The sequence below is a fragment of the Oryctolagus cuniculus genome, chromosome 3 (assembly GCF_051225735.1).
Source record: "Oryctolagus cuniculus isolate XC-2025 breed Fujian yellow rabbit chromosome 3, ASM5122573v1, whole genome shotgun sequence".
Lineage (NCBI taxonomy): Eukaryota > Metazoa > Chordata > Mammalia > Lagomorpha > Leporidae > Oryctolagus > Oryctolagus cuniculus.
This window is the reverse complement of record NC_142869.1, coordinates 7,856,115-7,869,960: the sequence shown is the minus strand read 5'-3', so window position 1 is coordinate 7,869,960 and position 13,846 is coordinate 7,856,115.

Here is a 13,846-nt window from a genome sequence, read left to right as displayed (position 1 = left end):
GGCCGGTTATCACGTAGCCCCAGCGCACCTCTGGCCAACGTGGGGCAAAACAGTGCAGCCTCAGAAGCAGGTGGCCAGGGCCGGGGCCCCCGTGCTGGGGAGAGCTGGAAGGAGCAGGGCGTTGTGCGTCCCCCTAGGATGGCACAGCCAAGGGTGGCTTGTGCCTCGGCCGGGAACCCCTGCCGACGTCTCCTCATGGGGCCCAGTTGACTTCTGGGCCCTCCCCTTCCGGACTAGCCTGGGGCCTTTCTTCCTAGATTATGTGGTCGGGTGCTCTGGGTGTTCCCGCGACACCTTCCTGCTGGCCCACTGCCACGGCTCACATGGCCACTGTCCTCCGTGCCTGCCCAATCTCCCCAGGGTGTCGACTGCTGCCTGCTGCCTGTGGGTAGTGATGAGTCACCACTTCCTGGGAAAGAAGAGGGGGTCACGGGCTCCGTGGTGGGGCTCCTGGGCCTCGGTGTTCTGGTTCCTCAAAAGGACAGGGTCAAAAGGAAGTCCCACGTGGGGCGACCCGTGGGCCACACCTGAACAGCACCCAGACAAGGGCTGAATGCAGGCAGCAGCTTCTTCAAGGGACAAGCCAGGGTCCCAGTGGCTTACAGGTCCAGAGAGGCAGGGCTGGGGATTTGGGGTTGGTGAGCAAAGGGCTGGTAATAGAACCAGAGAAAGTGCCTGCCCCAAAGGCAAGAAGCGTGGAGGCCAAAGGGACCAACAGTGCCACTCCCAGGCCTCCCCTGGGGGCAGCAGTGTGGTTAAGGGGCTGGCCTGGGGGCAGGGGGGAGTGTCGACCCCAGGGCATGAGGGTGGCCCAGCGGGGTCCTGCCCGGGGCTGTGGGGGCCCATCGAATGCATGCAGGACAGAGCCAGCCTCCGGGCTCAGAGCCGTCCAGACCCGCTGGACTGGGCAGAGCAGGACAGAGGCCAGAGAATGCTGGGCATAGGCCTGACCCAGGCACAGTCTCCGCAAAGGCTGTGGGGTGCTCAGCTGGAAAAATGCAAAAACCAGACAAAAGAGGCAATCCTGATGTTCTGCAAAAAAAACCACACCAGGGCCTGGCTGGCTGAGTCCCAGCAGAGGGGCCGTGGCCCCTGCCTTCAGCCTGGCCTAGCCACGGTGGTGGGGGCCATCTGGGAGTGAACCGATGGATGGAAAATCTGTCTGTCTCTCCCTTTCTCTCTCTGAAACTCTTTCAAAATAAACAAATAGGGGGCCAGCGCTGTGGCGTAGAGGATAAAGCCACAGGCTGCAGTGCCGGCATCCCATATGGGTGCCGGTTCCAGTCCTGGCTGCTCTACCTCTGATCCAGCTCTCTGCCACGGCCTGGGAAAGCAGTAGATGGGAGACCCGGAAGAGGCTCCCGGCTTTGGATCGGTGCAGCTCTGGCTGTTGCGGCCAATTGGGGAGTGAACCAGCAGATGGAAGACCTCTCTCTCTCTCTCTCTCTCTCTCTGCCTCTGCTTCTCTGTTACTCTGTCTTTCAAATAAAGAAACAAAACAAGAAGAAAAGAAAGAAAGCATATCAAGGATTCTTTCCAACAATTAAATAAGTTTTTAAAAGAGAGAGGAAGGGGGGAGGGAGGAAGAAACAGGGGTGCTGATGCCCTCCCCCCTCTCCATGAGCTGGAGGTGGGAGGTGGACGTGCGCGTGCCCTGGGGAGTTTGGACGGGCGGAGGGGGCAAGGCTGAGATGACAGCTGCTGGTGGCCACGTCTCCTCCGCGGGATGAGAGGCCCCGCCATTCAGGAATGGGCAGGTTCCGGCTATCAGAGCCAGATGGGGCTGGCTGCGGCCCTGCCCTGTCCTGCTTATCAGAGCCTGTGCGCTCCTGCGTTTTTTTGTGGCTGCTGTTAATGATTGTTCAAGTTGGGTGTCACTGAATGGTGACCAGAAAGTCTGTAAGTGCAGGAATGACCTCGATGCTTGGGCCGGGGTGGGGCCGGGGGCGGGGCGGGGTCTCTGCTGAAGAACACAGCTCCCAACTTCCTCCCAAGCCAACCTTAGGCTGGTGCCGGCCACTCCGGCTCTCCCATTTCTCTCTGGGCACCCCCTGCCCCCACACATGCGTTGTCTCCAGCCAGGAAGTGCAGGTGCACAGCGGCGGCAGGGACCCTCCCAGGGATCAGTCACTGTGCCAAGTCTGCGCTGTCCCTTTAGCACCCGACACCTCTCACGTCCAGTTCAGGCCCACTCCATGCTCCATTCCCAGGCGAACAAGTTTCTGCCTTCCTTTTTATTTGAAAATATGGAGGGTTCCCTCTGTGTTTTGTGTAAATGCAAGACCACAAAGGCACGAGAGGAGAAGCCACCGGATGGCCTGCTGCCTGGGGAATCCCGCAGTGGGAGCAAAGCCGGTGACAATGAGCCGGCGGCTGCAGGCTCTTGGCTCTGCCGGTGGACGAGGCCCAGGGGTCCTGCTGCAAAGGCCGCCCAGCCCGAGACACAAGCAGAGGGAGGCCGAACAAGTTCGTCTGAACATCTCAAGGGCGTGGCTGCCGTCAGACAAAACCTCAGAAACTCAGTCTGGCCCCGGGATGAAATGTCACCCTTTTCCTTTTTTGCAGGGTGGTTTGGCTAAGGAGCATGTTATTGACAAGGGTGACAAGTGGAGTCCCTGGCGCCCTCTTAGCTCCAGGCTTCATCCGCCTGAGCAGGAGCTGGGAAGGTAACAGGTGCCAGCATACGTGAGGGAGGGGTTCCAGGAAACAGGCCACCGCCGGGCTGAGACCAGGGCCAGCACGGGGAGGGGCTTCCAGAGCCAGATGAGCCAAGGTTCTGGCGAGAGGGACCCAGGCTCTGTCGTCAACGTGGGAGGGGAGGCAGCAGGTTCGAGCGGCCACTGATCGCTCGTGTTGGACGACCAAGGAAGAGAGAAAACCCCAGCGCAGGGTCGGCTGCTAAGTCAGCAGCAGCCTCTTGTGACGGGAAGGAGCCGGGACTTTTGGGGACAGACCTCAGTGAGAAGTGGAGCCAGCGTCACAGGTCACAGGACCCAGCTGTCGCTCTGAGGTCTGAGGTTGCGACTGCCTGGCTTGAGGGACCAGCTCAGTGTGTGACAGTCAAGGACCCATCCGGGTGAGGGTGAGGGTGAGGGTGAGGGTGAGGGTGAGGGCCGGGGCAGGGTGCCCTGGGCCGTGTGGCAAGGTGGTCCGAGTGAGAGCTGGGGAGGAACCACACAGCCTCAGCTCCTCCGTCTGGCCTGGTGCCCTGTCTGCATAAATTCTCCAAAGCAAGATGGTGTCACGAGGCTGGTGCTGTGGCACAGCAGGTTAAGCCGCCACCTGCGATGCTACCATCCCATATGGGCACTGGTTCGAGTCCCGGCTGCTCCACTTCTAATCCAGCTCCCTGCTAATGTGCCTGGGAAAGCAGCCGAAGCTGGCCCAAGTGCTTGGGCCCCTGATGCCCACATGAGAGACCTGGAAGAGGCTCCTGGCTCCTGGCTCCTGGCTCCTGGCTTCGTATTGGCCCAGCTCTACCTACTGTGGCAATTTTGGGAGTGAACCAGGAGAGAAGACCTCTCTCTGTGTCTCCCTCTCTCTGCCTATAACTCTGCCTCTCAAATACATAAATAAAACTTAAAAAAGAAGAAGATTTGTGTCATGAGCCTAAAGCTAACCTTAGCCAGCGTGATTTCAAGAGCAAGAACAAGTGCACTTAGGAAATTTAGTCTGGGGGTAGGGGACCGGCGCAGAGGCTGAGCCGCCGCTTGGGAGGCCTGCGTCTCCTACGGGAGGGCCTGCTCCCAGCCCTGCCTCTGCTCCTGGTTCCAGCTTCCCAGTGATGTGCACCCTGGGAGACAAAGCCCTTGGCTGAGTGGCTTCTCTCTTTCCTGAAGACAGACTATGGGAAGGGAGGCCGCATCGCCACTGCACAGCCCTGCAGGCGTCCCCAGGGGCGGCTCACCCACCCCACGTCCCGAGCCTCTTAAGTACACCTTGTTCTTCCTCCTGAAATCAGGATGTCCATTCCCCAGAGGCTGGCCCGGAAGCTTCGGTCCTTCCATGGCCCAGTGTCCCTTCCTGCCCTGCACGTGTCCACACCACTCTGTGCTGCTGGCCACTCCAGTTTACCTCTCCTGGCAAGGAGACTGGCAGAGTGGCCAAGAGCCTCCCCACTTACCTCTCACCACCTGCCACCTGGTGTTGCTCCCCTCCCATAGCTGGGGTGCGTGGCTGTCCCCTCAGTGACAAGGATGGCCTGGGGTGTTGCCTTGACGGGTTTAACCAGGTCTCCCATGGGCCACCTGAAGCGGGGCTTTTTTCTACCACTTTTCCTGGCAGCCAGTCCCAATTTCTGAGTCCCTGCCCTGCTCAGCGCCTGTGCGGAGGGAGGAAGACCAGGGACGGCTGCAGCTGGACAGAGGGCTCCGACCGGGTCAGGGAGGCCCCCCCCCCCGGGGAGGGGCTCAGCCCCCTGCCAGCTCCTTCCCAGCCCCTCGGGAGCGCTTCCCCCTCCGTAGCACAGGCACGCTGTGGGGTCTTCCCCAGGAGCCCCAAGGGGGCAGCAAGCAGGACAGGGCCCAGCACGCACACAGACGTGAAGTTACTGAAGAGACCAGTGGGCAGGCCCGAGGGGCCCTGGGCGTCTGCATCTCTCCGGAGCCCGGATGCCGCCGGTGCTGCCCAGCCACACGTCGGATGCCAGGGCTTCCTGTCTTCATTGCAGACCTCTGCTCCTGAGCTCCCTACACTCCAGGGTCACTCCTGGCCTTGGCAGCCCCTGGGCCTTGATCGTGCCTGCTTTGCAAACTAGACTCCCTGAGCAGCACTTTTGTCATAGTCTGGGTTTTTGAAAAATGGAGACAGCCAGACAGCCAGATACGTATCTGCTGGCTCACTCCCTAAATGCCCACAACAGCGAGGGCTGGGCCAAGCCGAAGCCAGGAGCCTGGAATGCCATCTGCCTCTCCCACGTGGATACCAGGGGCCCAGTACTGGGGCCACCATCTGCTACCCCCCCGGGTATGCAGCAGCAGGAAACTGGATCGGAAGTGGAGGAGCTGAGACTCAAACCACACACTGCGATGTGGGACGTGACTTACTGTTAGGCCAAACGCACACTCCCAGCTTTTTGTCCTTTTGAGCAGCTTTACTGAAGTAGAATTGACAACAATCGCCTGCGTGTGTTTGAGGTGCTCAGTGTGATACGCTCTGGTCGATGTACACGCCCGTGGAGCGGTTGCCGCGACCAGCAGGGGCAATGTCAGCCCACTGGTCTCTCTGAGCCCGCGAGCAGCCTCCTCCCCTGCCTTGCTCCATCTCTGAGCGGTTCAAGTTCATCTGTCTCTCATTGTGGGTGCCTTTGCACTTGCTAGAATTGTGAGCACATAATGTGATCACGTGGTACCCACTCTTTCTCGTCAGTCCTCTTTCATGTAGGATAGCTACTGGAGACACATCCCTCATGCCTTGATCCATTGTATAACTGAGACATGTGTCGGTAGGTGATTTTGTTGGGCAAATATCGTGGCTTGTACTTCCACAAAATGAGACAGCCCGGATTCCACGGGGCTCCGTCATCTCACGGTTCCCTCATCAGCTATGCAGTCCCTCAATGGCCAAAGCCTTGTTATACGGTACACGGCTGCATTTAGCTACTGCAGATAGAGCCGCTCAGAGCACCCGTGTGCAAGTGTCTGTGTGGGCTTCCCTTTGGTTCTCTTTGGCAAATACGTAGGAGTGGAATAACCAGAGTATGTGGGAAAGGCATGTTTAATGTATCTTTTTAAAAAACAAAAGATTTATTATTTATTTGAAAGGCAGAGTTACAGAGAGAAAGGGAGAGAGGGAGAGACACACACACACACACACAGTGGTGGGGGGAGGGTCTTCCATTTTCTGGTTCACTTCCCATAGGGCCTCAATGGTCAGAGCTGGGCCAATCCAAAGCCAGGAGCCAGGAGCTTCATCTGGGTCTTCCACGTGGGTGCAGGGGCCCAAGCACTTGACTCATTCTTCTGTTACTTGTCCAGGCGCAATAACAGGGGACTGGATGGGAAATGGTGCAGCCGGGACTTGAACCTGTGCCCATATGGGATGCCGGCACCGCAGGCTGTGGTTTTGCCCGACCCGCCACAGGGCCAGCCCCGCCACATATAACTTAGGAAGAAACCATCCGTGGGCTTTCCGGAGTTGCTACACCAGTTGCCATCCCCGCCAGCCATCATGTCGCGTCCTCATCGGCAGGTGACCTCCCGGGATCCACATTAGCGGAAGCTGGAATCTCGAGCAGAGTGGGGGCTTGAACCCAGCACCCTGGTACGAGATGCGCTGTGACAAGCATCTATACCGTGGCTCCACGCACCCCGCCCCCCCGCCCCACGCGATGGTGTGTCTTCTCACTGTTACACTGACAGCTCTTCACCCAGGCGTGCTGGCGACACAGGTGACGTCTCTGCACTCCGCCAATGGTCTGTCCCCGTTGAGGCTGCTCTTTTCATTCTTCCCCAAACGCCTTTCCGAGAGCTCAAGTGCCCGATGTTGACGACGTTCATTTATCAGGTGTTTGCTTTCGTGAACCACGCCTTTGGTGTCGCATCTGAGACGCAAGCATTCGGTCCCACCCCGGCGCTGGCACAGGGCTCTGCCCGCCTGTGAGGGCACAGCAGGCCAGGAGGAAGCCAAGGCGGGCACAGGGGCTGCGGCCTTGGCCCTGGGGAGACCAGATCCCGGGAATGTAAGGGCCTGGGGACAGGAAGCTGCTGGGGCCTTAGGGTCTCAGGAGGGAGGGGAGTACAGCGGGGGGTGGAGGGGGAGGGGCAGGGACAGGGCTGTGAGGCCGACGTTAGAGCCATTGGTGGATGACTTTTCCTTGCTTTCCTCACCCTCCTGTCCCTGAACCCTCTTTTCTGCTCTCCTTGTTTCTTGTTCCTTCGCTGTGAGCCGCTGGGCGTCTCTCTGGGGGGCTGTTTGCTCACCCCCTCTCTCCTGGGGTCTTCCTGTTTCTTCTCCTTAGGGGGTCTCCAGCCTTTTCTATCCTGCCAATGCCGCTCTTTTTGCCACATTGTGACTCTCTGTTCAAATATTATTTATTTATTTTCATTTATTTGAAGACAGAGAGACAGAGACGATCAGAGAGAGATCTTGCTTCCATCTGCTGGTTCACTCCGTTAAATGCCTACAGCAGCCAGGGCCCGGCCAGGCCAAAGCCAGGAGCCTGGGGCTCTGTCACCTGCTGCCTCCCCAGGGTGTGCATGAGCGGGAAGCTGGATCGGAAGTGGAGTAACCAGGACAGGAACCAGGCACTCTGGGGTGCCATGTAGGGGTTCCAGTTTGCACCTCAACTGCTACACCAAACACTCACCCCAGTTTTCCATCTGTTAACTCTGCCAACTTTGACAAGCTTTGCCGAGCCGCAGTAGAATGTTCTCAGACAAATCACTTCTCCCAGGTTCCGCCCCCAGGGACCTGTTCGGGTGGAGCGAGGGGTCCACCCGGGTGGAGAAAAGGCCTGGAAGAATGACCTCAATCTGCCACCAAAGGCTCCAAGGCCCACGAGGGCCTGACACTCCACCCCATCCCCTCCCACCCCAGCCTCTGCTGTCCCCAGGCCCAAGCAGTGGTAGCCAGGGAAAACGGCTCCCCAAATGCCAGGAACCCTGGCCCCGCCCCAAGCCGCAAAGGCAGACGGTTTGTGGGAGATGGTGAAGGAGACAGATAACAGCAGCATCAGGCGGGGATCTTTGGCCATGGGTGACAAAAACCTCGAATGAAAGATTACTGGCTCCTGTAACCCAACCCGAGGAAGCAGATACTCCGGCTCTCAGGGCCTACCCGTACTGGCCTCCTGGTGCTACCATAAGAACTTAAACAGGGGCCTGCGCTGTGGTGTAGCGGGTAAACCGCCACCTGCAGTGCCGGCATCCCATACGGGTACCGGTTCGAGTCCCGGCTGCTCCACTTCCAATCCAGCTCCCTGCTACAGCCTGGGAAAGCAGTAGAAGATGGCCCAAGTGCCGGGCCCCTGCACCTGTGTGGGAGCCCTGGAAGAAGCTCCGAGCTCCTGGCTGCGACTGGCCCTTCGGCTGTTGCAGCCATTTGGAGAATGAAGCAGTAGATGGAAGATCTCTCTCTCTCTCTCTCTCTCTCTCTCTCTCTCTCTCTCTCTCTCTCTCTCCCTTTCAAATAAATAAATAAATCTTTTTAAAAAACTTAAACAGCACTCACTTATGACCTTACTGCTTCTGCAGAAGTCCAGGTGGACCTGACTAGTGAGGTCAAAAGCAAGGTGCTGGGGGCACTTAAGAAGCCGCTTGGCGCTGTGGTGCAGCGGATAAAGCTGCCACCTGCAGTGCCGGCATCCCATATGGGTGCCGGTTCAAGTCCCGCTACTCCACTTCCAATCCAGCTCTCTGCTGTGGCCTGGGAAAGCAGTGGAAGGTGGTCCATGGTCCCTTTTGCCCATGTAGGGACCCAGAGGAAGCTCCTGGCTCCTGGCTTTGGATCAGCACAGCTCTGGCCATTGCAGCTATCTGGGAAGTAAACCAGCGGATGGAAGACCTCTCTCTCTCTCTCTGCCTTTCAAATAAATAAATAAATAAATCTTTAAAGAAGAAGCAGCAGCCGCTTGGGACACCCGCATCCCATATCCAAGTGAGTTCCTGTCCAGCTTCCTGTTAAGGAGCACCATGGGAGACAGCAGGTGACTGGGTCCCTACCACACATGTGGAGGACGCGGATGGAGCTCCAGGGCCCTGGCCTTGGCCTGGCTTGGTCCCAGCTTGTATGGGTGTTTGGCGAATGAACCAACAGATGGCAGCTCTCGCTGTCTCCGACTATCTCTGCCTTTTGAGTAAAATGAGAAGAAAAAGAACGTTTTTCATTTCACTTTGTGGGCCAGGTGGGCTCTGAGGATGGGAGCAGGATCGGGGCCCCGAGGCCATGGCCCTGAACTCCCTGACCCCTTCCTTGCCGCAGCCGGCCAGAGGCTGCCCTGGGCTCCCGCAGCCTGGGCCGCACGCGGGCGCCGACATTTCAGAACAGGCAAAATCCGACTTCTGACTCCTCTAGGTTTTCTGGTTTGCCAACATCTCTTCTGCCTGCAGTCAGGAATGGTTTCCTGCTCCTACAGGCTCCAGGATTATCTAATCCGAGATAAACTCCCTCCTTCGAGGTCTGTAAACCAATTACATCGGCACAGGCCCTTTTCCCCAGTGTGGAATCGGTTTCTGGCACTTGGCTGTGCTTGGGTGTGGAGCTCTTAGACGAAGGGGCATTGCCCAGCCCAGGGCTCCCGGAACCGGGATTACAGCCACTCACACACCCGTTCCCGCTGGGCTTTGCAGGCGTCTTGTTTTATTCTGGACCCTGTGGCAAAGGCGCCAGGGTGCACACGGCACCTCTCCCCAGGATGTCCACGACCACACCCCTAAGAGCCCGAGGACCACAGGCCAGGTCCACTTGGAAAGTCCCCAAGGAAGAGCTCAGCTTGGCCCATCTCTCAGAAGCCACATGTTTGCTGGGACAGGAGCCGTGTGAGGTGCCTGCCCAGCCTGGTCCAGAGGCCAGCCCTCCACCAGAGGAATGAAGTCCGTTCCTAAAAGAAGAGGTGGGTGCCAGTGTTGTGGTGTAGAAGGTAAAGTTACCGCCTGTGATACTGGCATCCCATAGGGGTGCCAGTTCGAGTCCTGGCTCCTGCACTTCCGATCCAGCGCCTTACTAAATGTCCCTGGGAAAGCAGTGGAGGATGGCCCAAGTACTTGGGCCCCTGCACCCATGTGGGAGACCCGGATGAAACTCCTGGCTTTGGCCTGGTTCAGCCCTGGCCATTGCAGTCACTTGGGAAGTAAATCAGCAGATGGAAGATCTCTCTCTCTCTCTCTCTCTCTCAATTCTTTGCAAGAAATAAATTAATTAAAAAATACTAGCACTGATGCAGGGCTCCACCATCACAGGGCGCCCTGCAGTGCAGTGGGGCTGCCTCCGCCCTGCCGCAGCACCGTCCGCTGAGGTCCCATTAACCCCGTTCTGCCGGGGCCTTCCTTCCCGAGTCAGTTTTCTCTTCTGTAAAATGGGACGAGTTCCCATCCGTGCCAGGCCCTGCAAGGAACGCGTGTGCAGAGGAGTCTCTGTGTAGCCAGGAGGCCCTGACCAAGCCTGGCAGGGTCTTCTCTGGGGCTCCTGGTCCCTGAGTGGACCCCCCAGCCCGGGGTCAGTGCCAGAGGCTCCGAGATCTCCGGCAGGCCCCAGCGGGAGCAGGGCTGCCCAGAACGCACCTGGCCCAGCTCGGGGCCATGAAAAGACAGCCATTCAGGGCTGGCTTGGATGGGAGCCGGGTGATGAGAGACAGGGAGCCCTGTGCTGGGGAGAGGAAGGAGGCCTCCGAGCAGCCTCAGTGTGGGGCCGAGCTGCCAGCCCGGGAGGGGAGCCGGCTCCGGGGAGGGGGCGGCGCCGGGAGGGAAGAGTGAGCCAGTGTTCAGGCCCCGGGACTGAAAGGCGGCTGTGTGTCCCAGGCCGGCTGCCTGGCCGGCAGGGCCGTGACTCACGATGGCCCGGGGCGGGGCAGGAGGGGCAGCCTGGGCCCAGCTGGCCAGGGCCAGGGGCCCACTGCCCACCCGAGGGCGAGAGCTACCAGTGGTCTGAGCGCGGGAGCCAGGGGTGGGACTGGGCCGCCAGGCCGCGCTGCAGTGGGCACAGCCTGTCCTCCCCGGACCCTGGCCAAGGCAATACTGCCCTCTCCCTGCCACCTCTCCTCCAGGTGGCCCTTGTCGGCCGCTCAGTTCTCACTCAGGCTCCGGAGTGCCGTGTGGGGCAGGGCAGGGGGCAGGCAGGTGGACCTGTGCAGGCAGAAGCGGGTTCAGAAGAGGACTCGGGGGGGGGGGGGGGCGCCTGAGCACGAGGAAGCCGGGTCTTGGCAAATCGCAGAGGCAGGCAGAGTTGAGGGCCTGTGGGCGGTGCCCAGAGCACCCCAGCGGTAGGGTGGGCACAGAAAGGGGACCTGGGATGACCCCAAGCGGCTGCCTACTCCTGAGGCCATGCCTGCTCCCAAGGATGTTCCAGGCAGGGCTTCCCTGGAGTGGATGAGCAGGTTGAGGGGGGTCCCCGGTAGCGGGGTGTGTGTGTGTGTGTGTGTGTGTGCAGCTGCCTCTCCCAGGGTCTGCATGGGTGTGTCTGTCTCTTGCTAGTGCTCTTGTACCCCTGGGGTACATGAGTGTTACATGTCTGAGTGTGTGTGTGCATCTGGGTCATGTGTGCACAGGTGCTGTGTGTGCCACACTACATGTGCACGTGTGTGTGTGTGTGTGTTCCTGGGTGTTGTGTTTCTGCATCAGAGTTGCATGGATGCCTGTGTGCTTCTGTGGGGGGTATGAGTGTGTGGCTGTGGGTGTGCGTAGAGCGGGTGTGGGTGTCAGTGTGTGGAGTGTGTGTGTAAAGTATGTGTGTGGGTGTCCGAGGATGGAGTGTTACATGTGTGGAGAGTGCATGTGTGTCTGGGTGTGTGTGTGTGTGGAGTGTTGCATACGTGTGTATCTGGGTGACTATGTTCAGCGTGTGTGTGGGTGTGTGTGAGTGGGTGGGGTGTTGTATACATGTATGTGTGGGTGTGTGGTCATGTGCAGTGTGTCTGGGTGTGGGTGGGCTGTTACATGGGTGTATGTATGCTGAGTATGTACAGTATTCTGTATCTGGGTGTATATAGTGTGCACGCATTCGGGTGAGTGTGTACAGTATGTGTGTGTGTGTGTGGAGGGTTACATGTGTGTGTCTGGGTGAATGTATGCACAGTATGTGGGTGAGTTGTACAGTATGTGTGTGTGTTATGTGGAGGGTTACGTGTGTGTCTGGGCATGTGTGTGTCTGGATTGTATGAGCATGTGGAGTGTGTGTGTGTCTGTATATACAGCATGTGTGTGTGAGTGGAGTGTTACGTGTGTGGGTATATGCATGCACAGTATGTGTGTGTCTGGGGGCGCGTGTGTGGACTGTGCATGTGGGTGTGTACAGTATGTGTGTGTGAGTAGTGTTACGTGTGTGTGTCTGGGCATATGTACACACAGCATGTGTGTGTCTGGGTCACATGAGCATGAGGAGTGTGTGTGCGTCTGGGTGGCATCTTGGTGCCCACTGAGCCCGCACCGGCTGCCGGCGAGCAGGGCAGCCCGAGGGGAGCCCAGGCCCTTCCCTCCCCTCCGCTCTCAGCTGGGCTCTCCTGGCCAGCCAGCCAGCCCCTGTGCCCAGCGTCTTTGAACTCTGGCCTCCGCTCCTCCCTTCTTGACAGGTTCCCACGCCCACAAAGCTATGGGTGGCCTCGGCCGTCCCCAGACCAGCTGGCAGGTGCCGGGAGCAGGAAAGGAGCCAGATTGCTACCCGGCTCCGGAAGGAGCAGAGTCCACCCTCCACTGGCCCTGTCGGGAAAACCAGAGACATCTCCCCGGAGCGCTGCCCCTTCCTGCTTCTGGGGACCTGGCGTCACTGTGGCCCCTGAGAGACCCTCAGAATGGGCTTCCTTGGAGGGACCCCCCAGGCTGTTCCCCCAGGGCTGCTAATCTCAGGTCCCCACCCCAAGCACGGATGGGGCGGCACACTCCCAGCCCTGGGAGGCGGCTGCAGGCTGGAGGACAGCCAGGCTCAGGTGGACTGGACACGGGGAAGGCTTCTGTCCTGGGAGCTAACAGATTCCTGTGGCTTGACCTGCTTTGACTTGGCTGCTGGGCCACCCTGCCCTGAGCAGGACTCCAGCGAGCCCACCTCTGCTTCGTCTGGAAGTTCCACTTCCCCATCTCTCCTCTCCGGCCTCAGTTTCCGCCACGCTGCTTCCTCATTCTGCCCTTCATCTGGGTGTTTGCTGAAAGCTGACCAGGCACTAGAGCAGAGGCTGGAAGCCGCTGGTTTCCAAGGGCCCAGGCGTCAGAATCGCCCAGGGAACTCTGGGAGCAGGTGTCTCCTGGGGGGCAGACCCTGGCGGCTTTTTAAATTTTTAAGTTATTTGGAAAGAATAAAGACAGAAAGAGACAGAGAAAAAACCACCTGCTGGTTCACTCCCGGAAACCCTGCAACAGCAATTGGGCCAGAGCACCATCCGAGTCTCCTATCACCTGCTACCTCCAGGGTGCACAGAAGTCAGCGAGGCACTCTGACGGGGGATGCAGGCGTCCCAGGGCAACTTAACTGCTGCACCAAGGCCGCCCCCCGCCCCCCCCCCAGTGCTTTACAACCCCTCCCCTGCCGTGGCCCCGCCTCCTTCTGGGCTCTGGGGCAGGGGGGCTCCCGGCCTGTGTGTCGCAGCTCTCCAACTTCCTCCCCTTGCAGCTCAACCCCTTGTGATCTGGGCTTCCTGTTGGCCCAGTCTTTCCTTGGGTGAGGGATGCCCCAGAACCACCTCCCACCCCGTGCTCTGCCCCCCAGATATCCCCTCCCCACCTCCTCCCACTTCCTGGCCTCCTCCCCCTCCCAAGTCTTAAAGAGGACTCCAAGGAAATGTGTCCTTTCTGTTCATTTTCCACTGGACAGAGAGTCCTGGGGGCACCAGTCGGGGGGCAAGCTTGCCCGGGGGTGCCCCCCAGCACTGGCCTGTGCAGTGCCGGGGTGTCCCTGCAGGTCCCTCCACCACAGGCCTGCACGGCGGATCAGGTTCTCTGCAGTGAACACCGACCATCCCTAAGGACAGGAGGGGGCTGGGGTCCCGCCGCCATTTCTCATCATCAGGTGCAGCAGAATCAGGTCCCAGGCCGATCCTTCCCCACCTAAGACATCTCCAGCACAAAGCACAGAATCAGCCAACTGCCTTTCAGATCAGGAGCCGCTCAAGGTGAATTCAAGGACATGGAGACCACCCCAACTGGCTCACCCTAAAGTCAGACCATCATGTGGGGGACCCAGGACCAAGGAGAGAAAGTTCTAGACC